Source organism: Mandrillus leucophaeus, unplaced genomic scaffold (assembly GCF_000951045.1).
Source record: "Mandrillus leucophaeus isolate KB7577 unplaced genomic scaffold, Mleu.le_1.0 Scaffold713, whole genome shotgun sequence".
Taxonomy (NCBI): domain Eukaryota; kingdom Metazoa; phylum Chordata; class Mammalia; order Primates; family Cercopithecidae; genus Mandrillus; species Mandrillus leucophaeus.
The window spans coordinates 70,343-81,814 of NW_012107731.1; positions in this window are offsets into that span (position 1 = coordinate 70,343).

Below are 11,472 nucleotides of genomic sequence, written 5' to 3' on the forward strand. Positions count from 1 at the left end.
GGAGTTATACCTGATGTAAATGACGAGTTGATGGGTGCTGACGAGTTGATGTGTGCAGCACACCAACATGGCACAAGTATACATATGTAACAAACCTGCACGTTATCCACATGTACCCTAGAACTTAAAGTATAATAATAAAAAAAAAAAAAGCAGAAGATGAAGCTATAGTAGTAAGAATGTCAAATTGAAGGGCTTTGGGGAGCCACGCAGCATAATAGAGCATAGGCTTGAACTTAAATCCCAGCTCAGTCACTTGCATGACTTTAGGCACCAGTCATTTCACACTCCTGAGCCTAGTTCTTTATTTCTAAAATGATTATAATTCTTTTGCAACATTTTGAGGATTAAGTGAAATGTGTTAAAAGGCTACTACAGTAGGCTCTCCGATATTTATTTATTTATTTTTTTATTATGCTTATTGTTTTCCTGGCTTTTTATGGCTGCCTAAAATCTAGGGAAAAGGGAAGACTGATTAATGATGAACAGAAAAAACATGTGAGCTAATCATTCACTGACTCATTTTCCCTCCAGTTTTTGTTTTTTTAAAAATTAGCCACACCACAAGAAACCCACGTTTTTAGATGGAAAGAACAAGAAAATCGTGTCAGTGCTCTTCATTATTTTCATCTTAATGGTATAGTGAAAATACATTGGCTTACAGATGATACTAAGGAAACTTTGGCTCACTCTAACCTGAAGGGGGGATTTTGGTGTTTTAGTACTTGGATTGTACAAACCTTTTACTGACTTTTTTTTACTGCTAAAAAGGAATCAGGTAGTTAGGGATTGGTAAGCTATTTGGTGCTCTCATTCATAGCAAAGGATTTTATAAATGAATAAGAGTTCTTAAAATATCAAAGCAAAAAACAAATGAGCAAAACTAAGGATGAAATGTAACATTCATCAGAACAAGGATCACTGAAAAAAAAAATTCAGAAACAACATTGATAAAACCTGAATTCAAATAACTGCAAAAAAGAAGTACTTATGGAGTTACTCCCCAGTGATACAAAGTTGAACATCCATTGACTAAATTACAAGGGTCTGCTTTGGCGTCATCCTCTCTCCTTCTTATTCTCAGCTTAGAGCACATTAAATAACCCATTAAGAAATTAAAGGATAGGAAACTTGGACCATTCATTTCTTTATTTAATTATTTCCAGAAAAAACCTCACAGTACTTTTATCTTGTGAAATTGGGTGGCCTCACTGAGCATCTAGAATCTGAACACAATGAGAACCACTATCAAAAACAAAAAAAAAGCCAGAGTTGGAGAGTAAAGTGGTAAAAACAGATTTTATTCAGGGCTATTGCAATAGGTAAAAAGAGACTTCAGTACAAAACTGGGCTCAATTCAAAATACACCATGGACAAGCAAAGATTTACAGCCAAGGAGCAGGATGAGGGTCAGCAAATGGAAAATCATCAGGAAACGTCAGGGGTAAGAGGCATTCTGGCAAAATCAGCTTGACAGAACTCATTCTGAAGACAGGCCAAGGTGAACAGACATCACCTGGGGCATAATAGAGAATGAGAAACTCGATCACATATTAAGATATGTGATCAGATATCAAGGGTGGGGAGTTCTTGCTACGCTGACAGCAGGATTCTTGCTAAAACTAGATTTTACAAGCAAGTACGCAGATAGGTATAGAAAAAGGTTCAAGAGCCTGACAAAAATTTGGTCAAGCAAAGAACCTTCGTCAACATCCAAGAAATGTTGATAGAGAGTACCCCGAAACTGTGGGAAAAGGGAAAACTCACAGAGAAATTCTGCTTTGCTTATCTTGAGCCATGTTGAGTTTTACAAGACTTATCCACTGATTTTAGGAGGCAAGAAATGCATGCTTAATATTTCATAGCTCCATTTGGGAGATGAGGAGAAACAAACAGTGTTTAATTAAAACATGTGCGCGCGCACACACACACACACACACACACAACACACAAAGTTACATCTTTTGAGCGTCTAGGATTTCACTAGCGTGGTTCAAGCTACTTTTGGTTTCCTCAGTTTTTTTTGTTCATAACACATCTTCCTCATGTTTAATGTTCTTTGATGTTGCAAAGGGCTGGAGTAAAAAAAATAATTTTATTTATCTGGAGAGTCCATTTAACAATACATAACAGCTCTTGTTTAGATGGTAATTGGGCCACCAGGCTCATCCTGATTGCTGGATGAATTCTAGATTTAATAGTGTTTCCCTAGCTGACATGACTGTAATTATATTCTTGTATTCTTGTTGTGATTGTTTTATTGCCCTTTTTGTTGTTGTTGTTTTGGGGTTAGGAGGTGCCTCAGTAGGCTCTGTGGCTTCTGGAGACACTTCCCTGTCTACCCATCAAGTTTTCAAAAAAATTAATGAATTAATTACTTTATTAATTAAATATTTTTAAGAGCAGGAAATACACCTGGAGATTATATATTTTTTAATTTTTACAAATAAGGGCTTACTTTTATTATTATTTTATTTAACTTTTATTTTAAGTTCAGGGGTACATGTGCAGGTTTGTTATATAGGTAAACTTGTGTCATAGAGGTTTATTGTACAGATTATTTTGTCACCCAGGTATTAAATCTAGTACTCATTAGTTATTTTTTCTGATACTTTTCCTCCTCCCACCCTCCACCCTCTGACTCTGATAGACCCCAGTGTGTGTTGCTCCCTTCTATGTATCCATGTCTTCTCATCATTTAGCTCCCACCTATAAGTGAGAACATGAGGTATTTTGTTTTCTGTTCCTGCATTAGCTTACTAAGAATAATGGCCTCCAGCTCAATCCATGTTCCTACAAAGGACATGCTGTCATCTATAAACTATATGTGAACTATCAAACTACTTCCCTGTGTTTTGGTCCTTCCATGAGACAGTTGATGTGAGTAAGCATAGTCCCTGAATAGCTGAGGCATCCTAGAGCACCTAGATCATCCAGAAGGCCCTCTAGATTATCATCTTGCTCCAAGATTGTCCTTGGACACTTCTCCAACTGTTTACTAAGAAGATGCAAATAAAACCACAAAAAATGAGATCTCTTGGAAGAAACCACCTCCAGTTAGTGTGGGCACCTAGCTTATGTTGGTTGTTTTTTGAAGGAGACTTTAAAAAATATGTACATTGAAGATTATACTTGGTGATTTTCTTGTCATTTTCAGTGACCATTTCTCAATATTCTTCCTCATATACTCATCTTCAGAATTTGACACAAAATAATCACCCTGTCCTCCTAAACCCTGCTCTTACAGTCTATAGCTTTTTTTGCTTCTTTCCTACTTCTCAGCTACTTTTCTCTTTCTTTTCTCCCTGATATTGGTCTTCTGGCTATCTAATCTTAGCATTTCGAGTATCTTTTTGGTACTAAATCACTGATTGATATAATCATATTTCAAATTAACATAAAATATAACTTGCAGATGTCCTGTAGTCAAATTTTACTTTCCTTCTCTCTTTTTATATTACCTCCATACCTGAGAAATGACCATCATATATAACATTGATTTCCATCATTCTAATACAACAAACATTAATTGAGATTGTACCCTGTTTCATGAACTTTCATTTCGGGTATTTCATTGAACATTCTCACTGTGACCCCATGGAAATAGTTTTTACCTCTAGTTCATAGTCTAGGAAAGTCAACTTCAAAAGTGTAAGTAACTTTCTCAGATTCATTTATTTAGGAAATTACAGAACAAAAATTATGTGGGCACATTAAGCTATGTGTATATTAATTTGACATTATATTGGTGAGCAGACAGTATACCATGTGCTACAGATGCGAAAAAGGACAGTTTCTTCCTTTAAGAATTAAGGAAAGGACAGATCTATAAACAAGAAATTACGATGCAATGTGATAAATAATAGAGGCATATGTTAAATGTCACAAAGTGTTATGTGAGTAAAAAGATCTAGTTTGTCTCGTGGGATCAAAAACAGTTTTGAGGTTGGTTAACATTTAAAATAGATTCTAAAGGATGAGTAGAACTTCATAAAAATTCTATGGAAATACATCATCAAGTTCCAAAAACTGATACAAAAATCACACTTTTAGTACATAAATCATTTGTTAGTTGGGCACAACCCTTACTTCATTTAGACTGTAGGACATAGAATGAAAATAAGCTTGTCAATACTTCTGAATTTTCTAAGTGTTTCCCAGAATTTATCAGAATTACCCATTCTTGTCTCCTTGGAACTTTTTTCCTTAGGAGAACTTAGGACACTATACATATGTAGATACTTGTTCTATTGGGTAGTGTACCTGGGAATTATATATTCCCAAGCATTGCAAGATAAACAGGATACAATCATTCCCTCAACAAAGGAGTCATGGGTGGAAGTATAGGGGCATGTGGGAGCCCTGCAGTCAGGGGTAAATCTACAGGTCCTATATCTGGTCTATGAGACTTAACCTCAAGCCCCACTGGATTGTGTGACTGATACTGTTAACCAACCTGAATGACACTTCAAGGTAGGGTCAAGATTGATTCAGAATGGGAATGGGACAGATAGAGCCTACCAGTTAACCCAGCTGTGAAGGGCCAAAGAAATAAAGTGGGGACAGATGAGTCACCAGAATCTAGAAGAAAAAGAAGCTGAGAGAGGTTTGAAGGAGAGCATTGTCCCTTCAGACCTCTGAAAAGTTGCTGTGGAAAAAAAGATGCAAATTTGTTTCACTGTGACTCCCAGAGACATATCCTGAACCAACGGGAGGAAAATCTAGGGAGATATCACAAAAGGCTTTCTAACTATTAATTCTGAGCAATGATGGCCTGAGCTTTCTCAGTAGAAGTAGAGCTAGATGACCTCTAAAGTCTCTTTACAGGTTTGATATTCTATTATTCCTTCTGGTCAACATTTTTCATTTTAAATCAGGAGATGAATTAAATCACCCAAAGGCAATGGGGGAAGTGACTGTGTTCTGAAGGCCATATACTGCTTTTATATGCCATAAAAAAAGTATCAATGAGATCTTGGAACCATCACCTTTCTTCTCTAGCCTGGTAAATTGAGTTGTGACTTTCACTCCTTCCCATTCTGGTTGCCTAATTATGCAAGTGGTTTGCTGAAATACAGCTATTGCTTCTGTACTCCTGATCTTCATGGTTGACTCTGATGTATACCCCTTCAATTCCTTTCTATGAATGGTATTACACATTTCCCTTTCCAAACAAGAACAAGATCCTGAGAATCTAGTATCACGGTGTAGTCTAAAATAAATGGCTTTTATTTTTAAAAAGATGAATTTAAGTGAAATCTTCCATCTAAATTCTATCATCAAAGGATGAATAATACACAATAGTAGTCCATGGTCCAAACATAAGCCAAAAACCTAATGCAGACATGCATGAAGAGAAATGTGGCACATGCACATGCCATTATGAACTTCAGAAATTTGAGACAGGTATCAATTAATTTAGAAAGTTTATTTCGCCAAGGTGGAAGACATGCACCTGTAACACAGCCTCAGGAGATTCTGATGGCATGTGCCCAAGGTGGTCAGAGCACTGCTTGGTTTTATACATTTTAGGGAGATATGAAACATCAAGCAACATATATAAAATAAACATCAGTTCGGTCTAGAAAGGTGGACAACTTGAAGTAAAAGTGGGGCAACTCAAACCAGGAAGGGGGCTACCAGGTCACAGGTAGGTGAGAAACAAACGGTTGAATTTTTTTTGAGTTTCTGATTAGCCTTTCCAAAGGAGGCAATCTGATATGCATTTATCTCAGTTAGCAGGGGGATGACATTGAATAGAAGGGAGGCAGGTTTGCCCTAAGCAGTTTCCAGCCTAAATTTTTTCTTTAGCTTAGTGATTTTGGGAGTCCTTTTCCTTTCACATTTCTTCCCTATTCTTTTTGAAAATTTTTTGTAGAAATCATTTTAGGAAAAAAAAAAAAAAGAGTTTTGGTCCCAGGTTTTATCTAACCTCTCATGACCAGGATGGTTTATTCCTGTACAAGTAGGTCCAAAGTTATTAGAAAAGTGCATTTTTAGAATGTTGTGAAGTCCCATGTCCTATGAAGAGAAAACAAGAATAGAAAGGGAGAGAAATAACAACAAATGGAAAAAAATCATGGGAAATTGATATAGGCCACACCACTCTAAAGTCTATACATCAGTAGACAGGTATGAAAATGGCTTATGCATGTAAATAGGTGACTATTATTTTCTTCTGAAATTTAAGTTATCTAGTCTTTGTTCATGGGGCTTTATGAAAGCACAGTTTAAAATAGGAAAAACGGGAAAAAAAGAAAGGAAAAAATTGAAAACTTTATGTTGAAGACTTGAAGCCAAGAGAAACTAGAATTTTGTCAAAACTGTAGAAAATAATAAAAATTGAAAAACATCAGGCAAGACTAGAATCTAGCAACAGTTGTACTACAGTTTATTTATTTATTTATTTATTTATTTATTTATTTATTTATTTATTTTATTATACTTCAAGTTCTAGGGTACATGTGCACAAAGTGAGGTTTGTTACATATGTATACCTGTGCCATGGTGGTGTGCTGCACCCATTAACTCGTCATTTACATTAGGTATATCTCCTAATGCTATCCCTCCCCCGCTCCTCCCCACAATAGGCCCCAGTGTGTGATGTTCCTCTACTGGTGTCCAAGTGATCTCATTGTTCGATTCCCACATACAAGTGAGAACATGCAGTATTTGATTTTCTGTTCTTGTGATAGTTTGCTAAGAATGATGGTTTCCAGCTGCATCCATGTCCCTACAAAGGACACAAACTCATCCTTTTTTATGGCTGCATAGTATTCCATGGTGTATATGTGCCACATTTTCTTAATCCAGTCTGTCACTGATGGACATTTGGGTTGATTCCAAGTCTTTGCTATTGTGAATAGTGCCACAATAAACATGCGTGTGCATGTGTCTTTATAGCAGCATGATTTATAATCCTTTGGGTATATACCCAGTAATGGGATGGCTGGGTCATATGGTACTTCTAGTTCTAGATCCTTGAGGAATCGCCACACTGTTTTCCACAATGGTTGCATTCTTATACACCAGTAACAGACAAACAGAGAGCCAAATCAGGAATGAACTCCCATTCACAATAGCTTCAAGGAGAATAAAATACCTAAGAATCCAACTTACAAGGGATGCAAAGGACCTCTTCAAGGAGAACTACAAACCACTGCTTAGTGAAATAAAAGAGGACACAAACAAATGGAAGAACATAACATGCTCATGGATAGGAAGAATCAATATTGTGAAAATGGCCATACTGCCCAAGGTAATTTATAGATTCAGTGACATACCCATTAAGCTACCAATGACTTTTTCACACTATTGGAAAAAACTGCTTTAAAGTTCATATGGAACCAGAAAAAAGACCCCACTGTACTACAGTTTTTGAAACAATTTATCTCTCTACAGTTTTCCATTTTTACTAAAGACAAATCATGGCAGGACTGGTTTGCTTTATTATACTTGGCCTAATTATTTGTATACAGTGAAGCAATAATTAGTTTTTACATAGATTTTTAAGTTGGTAGATTTTTTTACATAGATTTTTTACATAGATTTTAAATCTATTTTTTTCATTTTTTTAAATTGGTAGATTTATTTTTTACGTAGATTTTAAAATTTGATAGAACTTTCTTCCATAGAAGTAATCTCAGATAAGAGTTTTTAAAGCTGAGCCCAGCCGTAGATGTGTGTCCTTTCCTCTTGAGGTTCTAATATAAACCTGGGGCTCCTGGTCCTGTCAGAAAGTGACCTTATTTACTTACCACAGGTCAGAAAGCCTGTACAGGAACTGTGTACAAAAATTATGAAACCAGTTTTCCCAACGGCTTCCCTTGGCTCCATTAGTCAGGTTTGATTCCTTAAAGGAAAGCACACCATTCCAGTCAAAGCCTTGATAAAATAACCAGTTTCTCCAATTGAGCCCTGTTACAAATAGAAACAGATTCTTATCACACTTATGCAAATAACTGTATTGCCATAAGTTAAGAATACTCACACATAGTTTCTAATTCTCTAGAAATCACATAGAGAGAAACAAATATGCTCCAAATGTTGTTCATAGGAGTATACTAAATTGTTAAAACTGTCAATATCTCAAAAGAAAAGTTTCAAGACTCTGAAAAACAAAACAAAGGATCAGAAACATTTTAAGAAAAAATTCAAGAAGATTAGTTCAGTCCATCCAGTTAATTCCTGGACTGCTTTATATTCATGAATGTTTTAGCTCTCCATGAGTCTTGAAAGCTTTTTCTCTATTCTGAAGTTACAATCTCCAAAGTTATCAGAAATCTGCATTCAAGAGCACCTATTAGAGTATTATAGTTGATTATAAAACCACCTTCTAAGGAGGTCCAAAACAATACAACAATTGTCCATGGATGACAAAAAGTTTTAGGGAAGTCATAGGCAAAGACACAATTGACAAGAAAGTTTGTCACCTTTGTGGCATACAATACTTTAATATAGCAGTTATAACAATTACTAATAATACACACTAAGTTTTATCAGAATTATAGGAGTTTTCTGTAATTTTGGAAAACATACCACTAACATATTTATACAAATACAGCCCCCCCAAAAAACTAAACACCATTTCATATTTGACAATGCTTCATGTATAATTTTTATACCAAATAAACCAAATTATTTCATTTTTTTGGACTTTAGGAAACCTAATATCTTAAAGGATTTATTAGGTCAGAAAAAGACATAATTTATAATTTGATTTTGGAAAATTTGTCAAATATCAAAGGTTTAAAACAACTGATATCACAAAATAGGTTCACAGTCATTTTAAAGTAAGTAATTCATTTAAACAAAATGATAACTCAAAGATTTAGAAAAACAAAAACCTTCATTCTCTGAGAAGGGAGAAGTAATTTTTCAAACAATAAGCCCTAATATAAATAGCATGAAGCCAATTAAATTTGTTTTTAAAAGTTTGACAAAAATATATAAAATTTTTATTGTGATGGTAAGATATAACTTCCATAAGCCTTTTCTAGCCTTCATAATGCTTATTAAGGAGTTGGTTAATGCTTCAAGATAATCTTGTTAATTTGACACAGTAGCCCATATGCTGGTCTTGCATCAGTGTGACTTTAACATTAATGATTAATATATAGGGAAACCGAATTTATTTTACTGTACGAAATTGACTCCTACAACTTCACGCATCATGCATCAACCTCTTCTGCAATAGTCCCTGGGTCTTGAGTTGAAATAGCTTTAATTTCTGACATTGTGTCTTAGGAATGCAGTTTATTTTCATTGGCATCTTCTATGTGGCCTGAAGATGGGGCTTTAATTACTGTCAGTGTTTAAAATTTAGCAGGACTTGGTGTCCATTTTAGACCTAGGAGTCAAAGCACTAAAACTCAATGTCACAAGTACTTTAAAAGCAATTCAGAGAGATACACAAAAGTAAGAACCTTTGATTAAAAAAATCTCTTTTTTTCCTAAGCAAACTAAATCTTAATAATAATGACATAGGAATTGTTTTGATAAAATGTAAATCTGTTAGGCCAGTTACCAAAAGTTAGAAGAAAGACCTTTTGCACTGCAAAGAATAATATGTTGAAAGAAAACATTTTCTTTAGACCTTTAAGAAACATTCTTAGCATCAGGCCATTACAACAGAACTCCAAAAACAAAAACAAAAACAAAAATGAAAGCAAAAAACTTATATGAGCTAGAAATAAGTTGAAAGAGAGCAATACCATTTAATGCCCTTTAAAAGGAGAGAGAAAACTGAAAATGGAGAGATGCAATAAAAGTTAAATTTCGTTTAAATTTGGTTGAAATTCAAGGAGATATATATATATATTTTTTTTCAAGGATACATATATAGATAGATAGATAGATTCAAGGAGATATATATCTATATCTCCTTGAATTTCAAGGAGTTCCTCCTTGAATCTATGGCTAGCCTCAGGTTTAAAAAGTCTTATCTGAGATTCCTTCTATGGAGGAAAGTTCCATCAAAGCCAATTTAAAAATCTATGTAAAAAATATATAATATCTATATAATATATATAGATATATAGATATCCCTCTATTGTAACTTACATAGACCATTCATAACAAGCTTGGACTTTCTGGTTTGTCCTGAACATGCTGCTTTCTTAAAAAACCAGTCATTTTATTTTAGCTCTGAATTTACCACACATGATTCTTTCTCATATAAAATTATTTCACTTTAAGCTTTCTTACCAACAACAAAAAAAAATTTTATTTCTATAACTTTATTTACATTTCTCTGATGTCCTGGTTCTTTTTACCTTGTTTTATACAGAACCTTTAAATAAGCTTTGAATTAGATAAAAAATGGTTCACCCTTTATAAATGACACATTTTTTAAGAAAGAATGTTTTCCTACAATCTATTTTTATTAGAAAATGGAAAATTAACAAGGATATCCAGGATTTGAACTCAGCTCTGGACCAAGCACACCAAACAGACATCTACAGAACTCTCCACCACAAATCAACAGAATATGCATTCTTCTCAGCACCACATCCCACTTATTTTAAAATTGACCACATAATAGGAAGTAAAACATTCCTCGGCAAATGTAAAAGAACAGAAATCACAACAAACTGTCTCTCAGACCACAGTGTAATCAAATGAGAACTCAGGATTAAGAAACTCACTCAAAACTGCACACATACATGGAAACTGCACAACCTGTTCCTGAATGACTACTGGATAAATAACAAAATTAAGTCAGAAGTAAATATGTTCTTTGAAATGGATGAGAACAAAGACACAATGTATCAGAATCCCTGGGACACATTTAAAGCAGGGTGTGGCGGGAAATATATAGCACTAAATGCCCACAAGAGAAAGCAGGAAAGATCTAAAATCACCACTCTAACATCGCAATTAAAAGAACTAGAGAGGCAAGAGCAAACAAATTCAAAAGCTAGCAGAAGACAAAAAATAAGTAAGATCAGAGCAGAACTGAAGGAGGCAGAGACAAAAAACCCTTCAAAAGAATCAGTGAATCCAGGAGCTGGTGTTTTGAAAAGATCAACAAAATAGACTGCTAGCAAGACTAATGAAGAAGAAAAGAGAAAAGAATCAAATAGACACAATAAAACCTGATAAAGGGGATATCACCACTGATCCCACAAAAATGCAAACTGCCATCAGAGAACACTATAAACACCTCTATACAAATAAACCAAAAAATGTACAAGAAATGGATATACTCCTGGACACATACACCCTCCCAAGACTAAGCCAGGAAGAAGTTGAATCTCTAAATAGACCAATAACAGGTTCTGAAATTGAGGCAATAATTAATAGCCTACCAACCAAGAAAAGTCCAGGATTACATGGATTCACAGCTGAATTCTACGAGATATACAAAGAGGAGCTGGTACCATTTCTTTTTGTTATTATTATTATACTTTAAGTTCTAGGGTACATGTGCATAACGTGCAGGTTTGTTACATATGTATACTTGTGCCATGT